Raw genomic sequence first — 16,971 nt, forward strand, 5'->3', positions numbered from 1 at the left:
ACAGAAACAACATGTATCCCATTTGTTTACAATAAAAATAAATTAAAAAAAAAAAAAAACAGAGATGCACTCTGGGAGTTGAGGAGCAGGAATTGGTACCGGAGGTTAGGCCCTGACTGTTTCTCCACAGGAAACGTTAGTCTTAAAGACCCAGAGAGGAAGCTTTATGATAAACTTGGGCGAACCTCTTTGAAACCTCTTCTCCCATCCCCTCTGCTAGAGATAATCACACTCTGCAGTTGGTGTCTCTAGCTTTGCCCTCACGCAAGTTTCAGAGTGGACTCCCTCTCTCTTCTGTCCTTCCTGAATTCTCACAATTCTCAGTAGAAGAAAGCAAAGAAGGCAAACAGCCCAACATCCAGTCCTCTGTGAGAAGAGAAGTCCTCTTAAAGACACATCTCAGAAACAGAAAGATGTTTCCTACCCCTCATCAGATCAAGTGTGTTTCCAGTTACAGAGAGAACAACCAGTATCTTAGCACCAACTGAAACCCGGCAGTCAGCTAGAGTCTCTCGGCCCTTGACATTCAGAGAAGATAAAATATATTTTGATTTTTTTGTCCTACTACTGCATCTACAGATTCTAGAGGAGTGCAACTGGATTACAGGTATGCGATACACACACGTGTGCACACACAAGCTGCATGCTGTATGTGCTAGGCCTCCGAAGATTCCCACCTCCTACAATTCACATCCTTGTACCTTCCCTTGACTGTGGACTTTGTTTAACAACTTGAATTTGACAAAAAATATATGGACAAGATGATGGAACATCATTTCCATGACTGATTAGATCATGAAGGATGCTTTGGATCTCAAATATACCCAAAAGCTCATGTGATGAAGCCTTGGTCCCCAGTGCATTAAAGCTTTTGGGAAATAACTGGGTGATGAGGCTTAATCCATTCATGGGTTCATAATTCAGTAGACTATAGTGGAAACGAGGTAGTAGGGTCTGGTTAGAGGAAATAGGTCATTGGGGGCATGCCCTGGAAGGGTATATCTTGTCTCCAGTCCCTTTTTTTCTCTCTCTGTCTCTGCTTCCTGGCCAACATGAAGTGAGTAGCTTTATTCTGCCATGCCCTTGAACCATGACACAGCTTCACCACAGGCCCAGAAATAATGGAGCTAGCTTACCATGGACTGAAACCATGAGTCAAAATAGATCTTTTCTCTGCTAAAATAGATGCTTTTCACTGGGCTGGGGTTGTAGCTTAGTGGTAGAGAATTTACCTAGCAGATGTGAGGCCCTGGATTTGATCCTCAGCACCACATAAAAATAAATAAATAAAGGTATTGCATTCATGTACAACGAAAAAAAATTTTTAATGCTTTTCTCTGGTACTTTGTCACATCAACACAAAACTGACTAACAGAGGTGGTAATTTTTGTCTTGCTCACAAACTCTCGTTGCCTTTGATAAAGGAACTCAGAGTAGCCTTCAGCCGACAGCTCACAAGAAAACACAGGCCTCAGTCCAACAGCCCTTGAGGAACTAGGCATTTTATCAAAAAAAAAAAAAAAACACATTTCTTCCATTCAGCCTTCAGATAAGTCCCCAGCCACAGCTGACACTTTGGTTGTAGCCTCGTGAGAGCACCTCCAGCAGTTGACCCAGATAAGCTATGCTTGAATTCCTAAACTACAGGAGTATGAGATACTGGGTTTTGCTTTAAGGTTTGGCGTAATCTGTTATAGATCAACAGACAGTGTGCCCTTGCAGTCTAGAAATCCAAAATCTTCCCCAAGATTTTTGTAAATCACAGCCTATTTATGTTCTCATGTTCTTCTAGATTAAACTCCCAGTTTAGTTTGATTTGCAGATCATTTCATTGTTCCACCTCTTCAATCTCTAATCTGTACCCTCATAACCCAGTCAGGAACTTATTTCTAAAAGCAGAGAGAAGAACTACAGTTTAACAAAACAATCAAAGAGAATATTAGATATCGATAGCTGAGTATGGGGGCCTCACCCAATCCCATCAGACCTTACATGGCAGAGCAAGATGGCTCAACTTCCTTTGGTCAAAGACTTCCTCTGATGGCAGAGCCAGCTCCGCCTACGCACACAGGAGGTTAAACGTACTAGAGATTTAACAGTTCCTACAAGTAATCCCCAACCAATAATGGACAGGATTTGGTATATCAATGCCCCTGATCCTTCCCTCCTGCACTGGGGTAATTCTGAGCAAATGTTCTGTAAGTCCCAGAGTTAATCAGCAGACTTAAACTGGTTTCCCACAGTAGCGAACGTGACTTGAAACGCACTCCACGTTGGTAGGCCTTTCCTGGCCTCACTTCTCCCCTCCCCTACTGATGTCCTGGAATCACATCCTAAATAAACGACTCACAGAGCTGGAGATGTAGCTCAGTATTAGAGCACTTGCCTAGCATCCACAGGGCCCTGGGTTCAATCCCTAGAAACCACAAAAAAAAAAAAAAAAAAAAAAAAATATATATATATATATACACAAATATATAATTAAATTAAACTTACTACTAGATAAACTGCTGCTTTCAATGTCTCTTTCTGGAAGAATGTAAATTTAGCTAGCATCTTTGTTCTTGAGAGTTCATTTGTACTACATTTCTAGAAAATTCTTACTGGCTACTTACCCCAGCTTTGTGGCCTCTCTTCTCTCTTCTCTATGGGAGAGACTGCTAGTGATTCTCAATATTTGTTTTCCCTTCTTGCTCAATAATGGGATCCTTAGTTTTTACCTGGACATATGATCTCAGGAAAGACAATTCTCAGTCTTCCATGGAATCATGTGAAGCCATATATTATGGCCAATGGGATGAAAGAGGAAATCAGTCGTGTGCATGATTCCTGAGAAATGTCCTTAACGAGAGAAACATGTGCTCCTTTACCCTCCTACGTCCTGCTGGTTAGGATGTAGAGACAATGACCAGAACACCAGAAGGCATTTGAACTTGAATAAGTGGCCCCAGAATAAAAGCAAAAGAGCCTGGATTCTCGATGACACCACAGAACTACATCAATTTATACATGAGAGAAATAACTTTTTAGTTTATGTAAAATTTTTATTTCTGTTTTCTGTTACTTATTACTAATCTCAAAACAGCTATGGCCCTTAATCTGTCCCCTGACCCCACTTCCTAACTTCTATTTAATTTAAAAGTAAAATAGTTTATTCATTTGCTATGATGGCTTGTAGTCTTGGGATTTCACGTATTCTTTTTTTTTTTTTACTGTAAACAAATGGGATACATGTTGTTTCTCTGTTTGTACATGGCGTAAAGCATACCATTTGTGTAATGATAAATTTACATAGGGTAATGTTGTTTGATTCATTCTGTTATTTTTTCCCTTCCCCCACCCCACCCACCCCTCTTTTCCCTCTATACAGTCCTTCCTTCCTCCATTCTTGGCCCCCTCCCTAACCTTAACTCTAACCCTAACACTAACCCCTCCATCCCCCCATTATGTGTCATCATCCACTTATTAGCGATATATTCGTCCTTTAGTTTTTTGAGATTGGCTTATCTCACTTAGCTTGATATTCTCCAGTTTCATCCATTTGCCTGCAAATGGCATAATTTTATCTTTCTTTATGGCTGAATAATATTCCATTGTATATATATATACCACAGTTTCCTTATCCATTCATCAATTGAAGGACATCTAGGTTGGTTCCACAATCTGGCTATGGTGAATTGAGCAGCTATGAACATTGATGTGGCTGTATCTCTGTAGAGTGCTGATTTTAAGTCCTTTGGGTATAGGCCAAGGAGTGGGATAGCTGGGTCAAATGGCGGTTCCATTCCAAGTTTTCTAAGGAATCTCCACACTGCTTTCCAGAGTGGCTGCACTAATTTGCAGCCCCACCAGCGATGTATGAGTGTACCTTTCTCCCCACATCCTCGCCAACACCTGTTGTTGCTTGTATTCTTGATAATCGCCATTCTAATTGGAGTGAGATGGAATCTTAGGGTGGTTTTGATTTGCATTTCTCTTATTACTAGAGATGTTGAACATTTTTCCATATGTTTGTTGATTGCTTGTAGATCTTCTTCTGTAAAGTGTCTATTAATTTCCTTAGCCCATTTGTTGATTGGGTTATTTGTATTCTTGGTGTAGAGTTTTTTGAGTTCTTTATAGATTCTGGAGATTAGTGCTCTATCTGAAGTATGATTGGCAAAGATATTCTCCCACTCTGTAGGCTCTTTCTTGGCATTGCTGATAGTTTCCTTTGCTGAGAGAAAGCTTTTTAGTTTGAATCTATCCCAGTTATTGATTCTTGCTTTTATTTCTTCTGATATGGGAGTCCTGTTGAGGAAATCTGATCCTAAGCTGACATGTTGAAGATCTGGACCTACTTTTTCTTCTGTAATCTGCAGGGTCTCGGGTCTGATTCTGAGGTCCTTAATCCATTTTGAGGTTAGTTTCATGCATGGTGAGAGATACGGGTTTAGTTTCATTCTGTTGCATATGGATTTCCAATTCTCCCAGCACCATTTGTTGAAGAGGCTATCTTTTCTCCATTGCATATTTTTGGCACCTTTGTCTAGTATGAGAAAATTGTATTTATTTGGGTTTGTGTCCATGTCCTCTATTCTGTACCATTGATCTACCTTTCTATTTTGGTACCAATACCATGCCGTTTTTGTTACTATTGCTTTGTAGTAGAGTTGAAGATCTGGTATTGCAATACCCCCTGCTTCACTCTTCCTGCTAAGGATTGCTTTAGCATTCTGGGTTTCTTATTCTTCCAGATGAATTTCATAATTGCTTGCTCTATTGCTGTTAGGTACGTCATTGGGATTTTAATTGGAATTGCATTTGAATCTGTATAGCACTTTAGGTAGTATGGCCATTTTGACAATATGAATTCTTCCTATCCAAGAACATGGGAGATCTTTCCATCTTCTAAGGTTTTCTTTAATTTCTTTCTTTAGGGTTCTGTAGTTCTCATTGTAGAGGTCTTTTACTTCTTTTGTGAGATTGATTCCCAAGTATTTTATTTTTTTCGAGGCTATTGTGAATGGGGTAGTTTTCCTAATTATTCTTTCCAAAGATTCATTACTTATGTATAAAAATGCATTAGATTTATGCGCATTGATCTTATATCCCACTACTTTACTGAATTCACTTATGAGTTCTAAGAGTTTTCTGGTAGAATTTCCAGGTTCCTCTAAATATATAATCATATCATCAGCAAATAGGGATAGTTTGAGTTCCTCTTTCCCAATTCATATCCCTTTAATTTCTTTGGTCTGTCTAATTGCTCTGGCTAGAGTCTCAAGAACGATGTTGAATAGAAGTGGTGAAAGAGGGCATCCCTGCCTTGTTCCAGTTTTTAGGGGGAATGTTTTCAGTTTTTCACCATTTAGAATGATATTGGCTATGGGCTTAGCATAGATGGCCTTTACAATGTTAAGGAATGTTCCCACTATCCCTATTTTTTCTAGTGTTTTGAGCATGAAGGGGTGCTGTATTTTATCAAATGCTTTTTCTGCATCTATTGAAATTATCATGTGATTCTTGACTTTAAGTCTATTGATATGGTGAATTACATGTATTGATTGCCTGATGTTGAACCAACCTTGCATCCCTGGGATGAAACCCACTTGATCATGGTGCACTATCTTTTTAATATGTTTTTGTATGCGATTTGCTAAAATTTTATTGAGAATTTTTGCGTCAATGTTCATTAAGGATATTGGTCTGAAGTTTTCTTTCCTCGATGTGTCTCTGTCTGGTTTAGGTATCAGTGTGATATTGGCTTCATAGAATGAGTTTGGGAGGGTTCCCTCCTATTTTATGGAATACTTTGAGAAGTATTGAAATGAGCTCTCCTTTAAAGGTTTTGTAGAACTCGGCTGAGAACCCATCTGGTCCCGGACTTTTCTTTGTTGGTAGGCTTTTGATGACCTCTTCTATTTCAGTACTTGAAATTGGTCTATTTAAATTGTGTATGTCCTCCTCGTTCAGTTTAGGCAATTCATATGTCTCTAGAAACCTGTTGATGTCTTTGAAATTTTCCATTTTGTTGGAGTATAGATTTTCAAAATAGCTTCTAATTATGTTTTGTATTTCAATCCTGTCTGTTGTGATATTTCCTTGTTCATTCTGAATTTTAGTGATTTGGGTTTTCTCTCGTCTTCTCTTTGTTAGTGTGGCTAAAGGTTTATCAATTTTGTTTATTTTTTCGAAGAACCAACTATTATTTTGTCAATTTTTTGTATTGTTTCTTTTGTTTCAATTTCGTTGATTTCAGCTCTTATTTTAACTATTTCCTGTCTTCTACTACTTTTGGTTTTTTTTTGTTTTTTTTGTTTTTTTTTTTTTTTTGGAGTTTAAGGCTTTTTATTTTTCCACTGAAAATTTAAAAATATCTTTTAAAAAACTGCTCTGCAGTAATCAGGAAGGAAAAGGAGAAAAGTCACAAAGACACACAATGCATCACATGTGAATGATAAATGGCCAAACGGGGGATGGACTTCATTTCACTAGAAATTAAAAATAGGAATACTACTTGTGTTTTTCACTCATGAACAGATGCAAAAAGTAAATTTTTTGTAATCCAGAACTCATTATTCGCTATGAGGTTGTTTTTTTTTGTGTGTATGTGGGGGGGTGTGGGACAGGTACTGGGGACTGAACTCAGGGGCACTCAGTCACTGAGCCACATCCCAGCCCTATTTTGTATTTTATTTAGAGACAGGGTCTCACTGAGTTGCTTAGTGCCTCACTAAATTGCTGAGGCTGCCTTTGAACTCGTGATCCGCTGGAATTACAGGCATATGCCACTGCGCCTGGCTTTGGTATGAGTTTTGATCCACACGAGAAGGAATATTATGATTTCAAAAAATTTTAAATACAAATTAGAACACTGAGATTCACTAGCAAAGAGTTTTAAAATGGTAACACAGGGTTGTCAATGGCATGGCAATGGGTGCCCCAGCACCCTGGAAATTGGTGTAAAGGGTTTGATACAAATGTCCCCACAAGGGTATCATCCATGCACTGTTTGCAGTAGCAAAAGCAACAAGAGACCTGGGACGTGTGGGCTCAATGGGCTCCGCAGGGCATTAAGAACCTTCTACTACTTTTGGTGCTGGTCTGTTCTTCTTTTTCTAAGGCTTTGAGCCATAGTGTTAGGTCATTTATTTGTTGAGTTTTACTTCTTTTATTAAATGCGCTCCATGAAATAAATTTTCCTCTAAGTACTGCTTTCATAGTTTCCCAGAGATTTTGATATGATGTTTCTTTGTTCTCATTTACCTCTAAGAATTTTTTAATTTCCTTCCTAATATCTTCTGTTATCCATTCATCATATAAGAGCATATTGTTTAATCTCCAGGTGTTGGAGTAGTTTCTGTTTTTTACTCTTTCATTTATTTCTAACTTCAATCCATTATGATCTGATAGAATAGAAGGTAGTGTGTCTATCTTCTTGTATTTGCTAACATTAGCTTTGTGGCATAATATATGGTCTATTTTAGAGAAGGATCCATGTGCTGCTGAGAAGAAAGTGTATTCGCTCTTGGTTGGATGGTATACTCTATAAATGTCCGTTAAGTCTAAATTATTGATTGTGTAATTGAGATCTATGATTTCTTTGTTCAATTTTTGTTTGGAAGATCTGTCCAGTGATCAGAGAGGCGTGTTAAAATCACCTAGTATTATTGTGTTATGGTCTATTTGGTTTCTGAAATTGAGAAGGATTTGTTTGACATACATGGATGAGCCACTGTTTGGGGCATAGATGTTTATGATTGTTATATCTTGCTGATTTATGCTTCCCTTAAGCAGTATGAAATGTCCTTCTTTAACCCTTCTAACTTTGGCTTGAAGTCCACAGTATCTGAAATGAGGATGGATACTCCAGTTTTTCTGCTGAGTCCATGTGCATGGTATGTTTTTCCCCATCCTTTCACCTTTAGTGTATGGGTATCTTTTTCTATGAAGTGAGTCTCTTGCAGGCAACATATTGTTGGATCTTTCTTTTTAATTCAATCTGCCAGTCTATGTCTTTTGATTGATAAATTCAGGCCATTAACATTCAGGGTTATTATTGAGATATGATTTGGTTTCCCAGTCATTTGGTTCATTTATTTTATTTTATTTTATTTTATTTTATTTTATTTTATTTTATTTATTTATTTATTTGGCACAACTTGGTTCCTCCTTTATTTGACAATTCCTTTAGGATAATTCCTCCCTTTGCTGATTTGCTTCTTTGTTTTTCATCTCTTCCTCATGGAATATTTTGCTGAGAATGTTCTGTAATGCTGGCTTTCTTTTTGTAAATTCTTTTAGCTTTTGTTTATCATGGAAGGATTTTATTTCATCGTCCAATTTGAAGGTAAGTTTTGCTGGGTATAAGATTCTTGGTTGGCATCCATTTTCTTTCAGGGCTTGAAAAATGTTGTTCCAGGCCCTTCTAGCTTTTTGGGTCTGGATTGAAAAATCTGCTGATATCCGTATTGGTTTCTCCCGAATGTAATTTGGTTCTTTTCTCTCACAGCCTTTAAAATTCTGTCTTTATTTTGTATGTTAGGTATTTTCATTATAATGTGCCTTGGTGTGGGTCTGTTGTAATTTTGTATATTTGGAGTCCTATAAGCCTCTTGAACTTGATTTTCCATTTCATTCTTCAGATTTGGGAAATTTTCTGATATTATTTCATTGAATAGATTGCTCATTCCTTTGGTTTGTTTCTCTAAGCCTTCCTCAATCCCAATAATTCTTAAATTTGGCCTTTTCATGATATCCCATAGTTCTTGTAGATTCTGTTCATGATTTCTTACCATCTTCTCTGTTTGTTCAACTTTGTTTTCAAGGTTAAATATTTTGTCTTCAATGTCTGAGGTTCTGTCTTCCAGGTGTTCTATCCTACTGGATATGCTTTCTATGGAGTTCTTTATTTGGTTTATTGTTTCCTTCATGTCAAGGATTTCTGTTTGGTTTTTTTTTCAATATCTCTAACTCTTTATTGAAATGATCTTTTGCTTCCTGTATTTGCTCTTTTAACTGTTGATTGGTGCGATCATTCAATGCCTGCATTTGCTCTTTCATCTCATCATTCAGTGCCTGCATTTGCTCTTTCATCTCATCGTTTGCTTCCCTGATCATTTTAATTATGTACATTCTGAACTCCTTTTCTGTCATTTCTTCTGCCATGCTGTCATTGGGTTTTATTGATGTAATATCTAGATTTGTTTGGGGCATTTTTTACCTTGTTTTCTCATATTGTTCAGGTATCAGTGGACTGCTGAGATATTACAGATTTCCTCTATTGATTTACAATGTCCATGAATATTTCTAGTATATCCCCTCTTAGCCTTCAGTAGGCTGAAGTCTTGGAGGAAGTTGATAGTGCGGTGCTCCACAAGGAAGCTGCCTCTCTAGGAGTGGTGGCCTTCAGGTGGGGTATATTCCCTGTTAGTGGGCAAAGGTGCCTCCACTTGTTGACCAATGGTCATCCAAAGGGGAACTAGACTGTGGGCTGAGGCAAGGCCTGTTTGGGCCTGTGTCTCTGGTTTTACCGTCCTTGTGGGAAAACCTCACCGGGCAGGGAAGACTCACCCGGTGGGGAGGTCTCACTGGTCAGTTCCCCTCCTAGAGGTTTCCCTCAATCTACAACTACCGCCTGGGCTGGGTTGCCTTCCTCTGCAATGTTCCCAGGGGCCCGGACCTACCTCCAGGGCCTGGGAGCCTCACCCTTTGCAGACGAGTCTCCTTAGCCTGCCTCCCCTCAGAGAATCTGCCCGCAGTCCTGGAACCTTCGCTCCATCCCTAAGCGTGTCTCTGTGCGGCTCTTCCACCAAGAAGCCTCCTAGGTCCTGGGACCCTGCTCTGTACCTAATTGCCTGGCTATGTGGCCCCTCCTCTGAGCAGCCACCTGGAGCCCCGCACCGTCCCTCCGAGACCCAGCGACCCGCTGCACACCTCTTCCTCCGGACAGCCGCCCAGTGTTCTGGAGCGGTCACTAGGAGACCAAGCAACTCACTGCGTGCCTCCTCCTCCCACCAACCGCCCGTAGCCCTAGGCAGTCACTCTGAGTCCAAATGACCGCCCTGCTCCTCCTTCTCCTCCGGGCAGCCCCCCGGGTATTCAGGAGCGGTCGCTCTGAGTCGCTGTGAGTCCAAGCAACCCCCTGCACGCCTCCTCTGGGCAGCCCCCCGGAGCTCTGGTGTGGCTGCTGGAGACCAAGCGACCCACCGTGCTCCACCTCCAGGCAGCCCCCCCCGGTGTTCAGGAGCAGTAGCTTTGAGTCCAAACAACTCACCAATCACCTCCTCCTCTGAGCAGCCTCCTGGAGCTCTGATGCAGTCACTCAAGTCCAAGTGACCCGCCGCGCTCCTCCTCCTCCTCCTCCGGGCCGGTCCCTGGTGTTCAGGAGTGGTCGCTCTGAGTCCACACAGCTCTCCTCGCCGCTCCTCCCGTGGGCAGCCTCCGGAGCCCCAGTGGTTGCTCCGAGTCCAAGCGCTGTGCTGAGCTGCCTCCTCCACGATGCTCCCAGTTGTCCGAATTCATTGCTCCAGCGGGGGGAGGGGTGTCTCGCCGGGCAGCTCTACTTCTCAAAGTTCCCTGCGTTCCGGGACTATCGCCCCATCCGGGACGCCTCCCCTACGGGAGAGACTCACCCGGCTGCTTTGAGTTGGTCCCAAGTCTCTCAATATCTCCTCTTTTGAATCCTAAGTCCTGGAGCAACATGAAATGCAGCCATCCTCTAGTCCGCCATCTTGGAAAACCCCGGGATTTCACCTATTCTGACAGGTGGACTGTCAGATTATTTCCCTAAGGTAAAACAATTACTTCCCAAAGAGCAACTATAGTGCCAACTAATGGAGACTTTACCATCCTACACAATCATCATTTTACTGGTCTCCTTAACATTTATGCCAGAGACTATGCCCAATTCTTCCATGATTAAATCAACTTAATGAATCCCTATTTTCCTTTTGTAAAAATACCAATTTATTATGCTTACTTTTTTTTTCCTTTTCCATAGGGTCTCACTGTGTTGTCCCAGCTGGCCTCGACTTCAATCCTCCTGCCTCAGTCTTCCAAGTTGCTTATGCTTATCTTCACTGAACTAGCTGATGAAGGCAGTTTTTCATTATACAAGAATTCCAAGTATTAAATTATGAATAAATGAAATCATTGGAGTATTACCATTTTGCAAGCCCCAATGAATCAACAGATGTTTGCAATGATCCACTAATAGTATTAAAATCATTTTTTAAAAGATCAGATTTATGTGCCTCCTCTTGGAAGAACATAGCAATTTATGAAGTAGTCTTGCAAAAACAAACCAAATACCAAAATGATTGCAACTCTTAACTCACAAAATACAGTACGTTCAGGGATAGAGGAACATGTTAGGTGATACCACATGGATGCAATCAGCAAATCTAGATTTGATACAGGAAATAATCTGATTTCATCAACCAAAAAATATTTCAAAGATAAATAATGGTGCGGGAAACTATAGATTAAATGAAACTTAAAAGGGAGCTGCTATCAGTGAAAATAGCACAGTACAAATCTCCAAAAATCTTCTCCATGAAAGCAACGAGAATAGTGGCAAAAATTGTCAGAATCATCTTTATTAGAGATCTACAAATCTGCCAAAGTCTTGCTGAAATCTGAGGAGAATTTACCCAGGAGAAATTAAAGGATCCCAGTAAGAACAGTAAGCGTTATAATATTTTGAGTTGTCCTAGTTTTTTCCCTTTCCCCAGCTCAGCAGTACTGGAAAACCAAGAGCCTGCCATCATGCAGAAGGACAGCAGCCTGGCAGTCAATGAAGGGGCACGATGGGACTGGAGCTCCTTCAAAGCCCCGTGCCCAGGGAATCATCATTTAAGCTGGTTAGTGGTTCCCTGGAGGATCCCACTTGAAGTCCATTTGTCTTACTCCCAAGTTGGAGCTCACTCAGTGAAACTTTTCTCCAGAGGTATTTATCCAAGCAGTTGCTGTTTAATATCCTGGGTGCCCAGGGTAGTGGATATTAGTTGAGACAAGTAATGGGCTAACCAAAAAGCTCAAGAGGAATAAATAAGAAAAAAATGTCTGTAGATAGTTTTGAAGAGCTCTAACATATTGCTGTCCATTTAGAAGTCTGCATGCCAACACCAGGTTCTATGCATGCTGAGGGTCTCAAGTTCTCATCTCTGGCTAATACTGAGGCACCATTCAAAGTAAAAGTTAGGACTAAAGCAAAGTTGTAAACTACATGGCTGAACATTGAAGTTGTGCTGCAGCAGAAACAGAGCCCTTCACCAAGAGCACAGACACATTTTTCCATACATTTATGAAATTCTCTAATTGTTAACTGACCTACCTAAGCTAACTGACCAGAGGCTTTGATGGACCATACATGAGAAGCAATACAAGCTACAAAGGACTTATTTTTTTTTTTAATAATCACTAAACAAACAATAGCAAATGGCAATAAAAACAAATCTTTCTCTGGTAAAGGGGAAGAATTGTCACATTACATTACTAAAAATGTCCCACCTTTCAACAAAGAAAATGAAACATGCAAATAAATAAGAAAGCATGGCCAAACTATGGGAATAAAGCAGATCAATAAAAACTATCCCCATGGATGTCCAGACATTGGATTTACTAGATCAAAACTTTAAGCAGCTCTTTTAATTATTATTTAAAAACTAAAGGAAAGCACATCTGTAGAACTAAGGAAAGTATGTGAATGATATCTTACCAAATCAAATATCAATAAAGAGATAAAAGTTATTTTAAGAAGCAAATAAAGATTCCAGAGATGAAAATTACAATAATCATGTGAAAAATTCTCTAGAGGGCCCAACAGAAGGTTTGAGCAAGCGAAAGATAGTAATCCTTAAACGGGAAGGTAAGTCAGTACGGATGATCTAGTCTGAGTAATAGAGAAGGGAAATGAAGGAAATGAACCTGGAGAACTGTGGACACATCCACTGAGCCATGTGAGCATAATGAGAGGCTCAGTAAAAAGAATGAAAGGAACACAAAGAATATTTGGAGAAACAATGGCCAAAATTTACCAAATCTGATGGAAAAGCATTGGTACCTCCAAAAATCTCAAAAACTCCTAGTGGGATCAATTCAAAGACTCCCCACCTAGAACATCATGACCAAACCATGTCTTTCCTTGAAAGACAAGGAAAGAATCCCAAAGGCACAAGAGGGAGCCCTTCTGTCACCTGTAAGGGATCCTCCATAAATGAACAGCTGGCCTCTCACCAGAAGCCTTCAAGGCCAGACGGCAGTGAGGTGGCATCAACAGAAATTCTATCGACTAAGGATGCCATGTGTGCCAAATCTGTCCTGTAGAAACCAAGGAGAAATTAAGCATTTACAGATAAACAAACACACAGAATTGGTTACCAGCAGACCTGCCCTACTTGAAATCCTAGAGAAAATCCTTTGGGTTGAAATAAAAGCACACTAGATCATAGTTTGAATTCACATGAAAAAATAAAAGGAATGGGCTAGCGTGTAGCTCATAGGTAGAGTACATGCAGGAGACCTTCGGTGCAATGCTCAGCACAAAAATAAACAAATAATATGCATATAAATAAATATGTAAGAGTACCAGTAAAGATAACTATGTAGATGAATATAAAAGCCACCATAGAAATATTGTTTCTTTGAAATTCTTTCTCCTATATGACATAAAATACAACTGAATAAAGTAATTATAAATCTGTGTTGACAAGCATACAATGCTTAAAGATTTAATTTGAAGCTGGGCATAGTAGCAAACACCTGTAATCCTAGCAATTCACAAGGCTGAGGCAGGAGGATCACAAGTTCAAGGTCAGCCTCAGCAACTTAGTGAGATCCTGTCTCAAAATAAAATGTAAAAAGGGTCAAGAATGTTGCTCAGTGGTTAAGTACCTATGAGTTCACTCCACAATACAAAAAAAAAAAAAAAAAAAAACTATAAGGAACAATGTTATTCAAATTAAGTTGGTATTAATACAAACTAGTTGTTTTAAATCAAGATGTTAATTGCAATCTCAAAAATTTTAAATTCAAAACTATAATAAAAGAAACAACAATGGAATTTAAATTGTACTCTGGAAAATATCTGCATCTAACACACAAGGTAAAAATTGAGGACAAAGGAACAAAAAATAAGTAGATTTCTAGAAAACAAATAGTAAAACTGCACATACAAACCCACTTTATCAGTAAATATGTTAAAGGCAAATATATCAAACATCCTTTTAGGCAGAGTGGATTTTTTAAAAAATTAACCAACCATATGCTATCAACAGGAGACATAATTTAGATTCAAAAACCCAAATCAGTTGAAGGTAAAAAGACTGGAAAAGACAGCATGCAAACAGCAAGCAAAAGACAGATGGACTTTTTACACTATATCATATGAAATAGACCTTGGAACAAAAACTGTTAATATAGACAAAGAAGAACATTTCATAATTTTCATCATCTATGTAGAATGCATAACAATTATAAAAATATATGCACCTAACAACAGAGCCCCAAAATACACAAAGAAGATAACGGACAGACTTGAAGAGAGAAAAAGACAATTTAAGAGACTTAAGGGACATGTCAACAAAATACAAAGCAATACATGTACCTCATTTGAGTCCTAATTCTGATAAATAAATTGTAAATATGTGTATAAATATATATGCAAAAAAGTCAGGGAAACATGAACACTAAATTCTCAATAATATTAAAAATACATTGTCATTTTCTGGGTGTGTTAAAGGTATTGTTGTTACACATAGAAATACCCTCCCTTTGGAAGTACATTCTGAATTTCTTCTACAGAACTTTATGTGATGTCTGCAATTTGCTTAAAAATCTAAGGAAAGGGAACGGTGTGAAGACAAGATGCAACCAGATTAGATGTGATGGATAATTAATGTTGCTGAGTGATGGGCTCATGGCATTAATTTTGCTACTCTTTCTTCTTCGAACATATTCAAAGTTATCTATTATAAAAGGTTAATAAAAAGCATAGCACACCAACATGACCACTCACTCTGAGATGCACGGGGACCAGAAACTCTCATAATTGTCCAACCACTCAACAAATCTTTAGTGAGTATTTACTATGAGGAAGTCAATGGGGTAAACATGCTCATGAGGAGGCAGAGATGAAGATAATTATAACTGAACAGTGGGACACGCATCATAAGAGAAGTCCAAAGGCAGGACCATCAGGAACTGGGAGGAAGAGGCTATGACTGATGAAGGACACAGTAAGACTGCAATTCTAGAATAACCAAGTGGCACGAATCTTCCTGACAACTGTCTGAGCTATAGCTGGAAATACTGAGCTTCAGAGAGAAGCAGCATCTTTCCCCAAATCAACATTCTAAAAAGGTCGAAGGTTTTTCTTTTCTCGCTGTATTTAAGTGACTCACCCAGATTGATAACCCAAGGAAGTAGCAGAGCTGTGCCTCAAAGCTGTGCAGTTTGTATCCAGAGCTTTCTTCCTGCCCACTCTCCTGGGATTGAATCCAGGGTTCCCTTCGCCACTCCATGTTGGATTATGCTTCCTTCCATCGAGCAATCGATGGAAGAAAGAGGAAATGGAGGAGATTAAACTAACACTAATACTTTGTCCTATAGGACTTTGGAGACTGACGAGCGTCCTGAGAAAAAGCAGCTCTTACATTAATAATTTTGTCGCTAAGCAATGGCTGCATTCACATAGCTGCAGAAAGCTTGCCTGTCGTCACTATTTGCCAGCGAGTGCCTTCAGATTCCTTGCTGTGGTTTTCTGCACTTAACAGTATGAAGTGCTGTCGCAGCTTTCAGCCTTGCTTGTCTCCGGGCCTCCTCTGGCAGTGGCTTGCCACTCCCAGCCAGACTGCAGTGGGAGACTTCAGAGCTCCTCACAAAGGCATCAAGGAAAGCTGGGCTGTCGTCCCCACCACAGCACTAATACACCAAGGGACCACAAGGAAGCCTTCCAGCCCTCCGAGCATCAGACTCCCATCAGTCACATAAATGGGGTTAGGTCACATGAGCTTTAGAAAGGCACATTCTTCTCTGACAAGGCAGAACTCCATGAAGTCAAAAGAGACCCCTCTGTGTTCTACCAGGGAGGTCAGGGAAGGAGAAAGACACTTTAAAAAAAAGTATTAATAGTAACAAGAAACTTTTATAAGCCACATATAGAGCTGGTTACAGACAACACTCGTGTTCCCCCAAAATTCATACACTGATATCCTAATCCCAGTGCTATGGTATTAGGAGGCAGGGTCTTTGGGATTAGCTAGTCACTTGGGTGGGGCCCTTCAGTATGGGATTAGTGCCCTTATAAGAAGAAACATAGAGCTTGCTGTGTCTCTGTCCCTTCTTTATCTACCAGTGAGTTACAATGAGAAAACAGTCCTGTACAAAGAAGGAGACCCCTTACCAGGCATCTGAGCTGCTGGCATCTTGGTCTTTGACTTTCCAGTCTCTTCTGTTGGCCATGCTACCTGCCCATGGTCCTTTTGTTATAGCAGCCCAAGCTGCCTAAGATGGAACTGAAAAAGGAAAAAATACATTACTTAAATATATATATACCTACACATATTTATACATATATATTCTCTATATATATATGAAATAAACACATGTATGCTTATTTAACTAGAGAATGTTTGGTGGTGGCATTATTTTTTGCTACTACTGGACTCATAAAGCAGACAGATGGGTTTGTACAGCTTTGTCAACCACTTGCTTTGGGACCTTATCTAATAACAATAATAGTTAATGTTCATTGAATATTTCATACATATTGTAAACTCAACAGTCTCCTGTTTCCCTCTGGGGCAGATGGCACGAGCCTCAGTTGCCACTATAATAAGCTTTCTGCATCTATCCCACTATGATAAGTAGGAGCGTGCCCAGCACAGTACCTGCGACTTGACAGATTCTCACAAACACCTTTAAAGCTCATGTCATCTTATTTTGAACAATGTATAAACTTGTTCAGAACAATTACTCTCTAAACAT

The 16,971-nt window shown here is 39.6% G+C and overlaps 1 long non-coding RNA gene across 1 annotated transcript; it reads right to left on the minus strand.

Annotated features, from left to right (window-relative positions):
• Nucleotides 1-13,801: 13,801 nt before the first annotated feature.
• LOC306664954 lies at nucleotides 13,802-16,502 on the minus strand. Its single transcript, XR_013764880.1, has 3 exons — nucleotides 16,388-16,502; nucleotides 15,387-15,517; nucleotides 13,802-13,823 (listed from the first exon to the last, which is right to left on the minus strand). It is a non-coding gene; the product is annotated as an uncharacterized lncRNA (long non-coding RNA).
• Between the last annotated feature and the right edge of the window lie 469 nt (nucleotides 16,503-16,971).

This window comes from Sciurus vulgaris, assembly GCF_902686455.1.
Source record: "Sciurus vulgaris genome assembly, chromosome: 6".
NCBI lineage: Eukaryota > Metazoa > Chordata > Mammalia > Rodentia > Sciuridae > Sciurus > Sciurus vulgaris.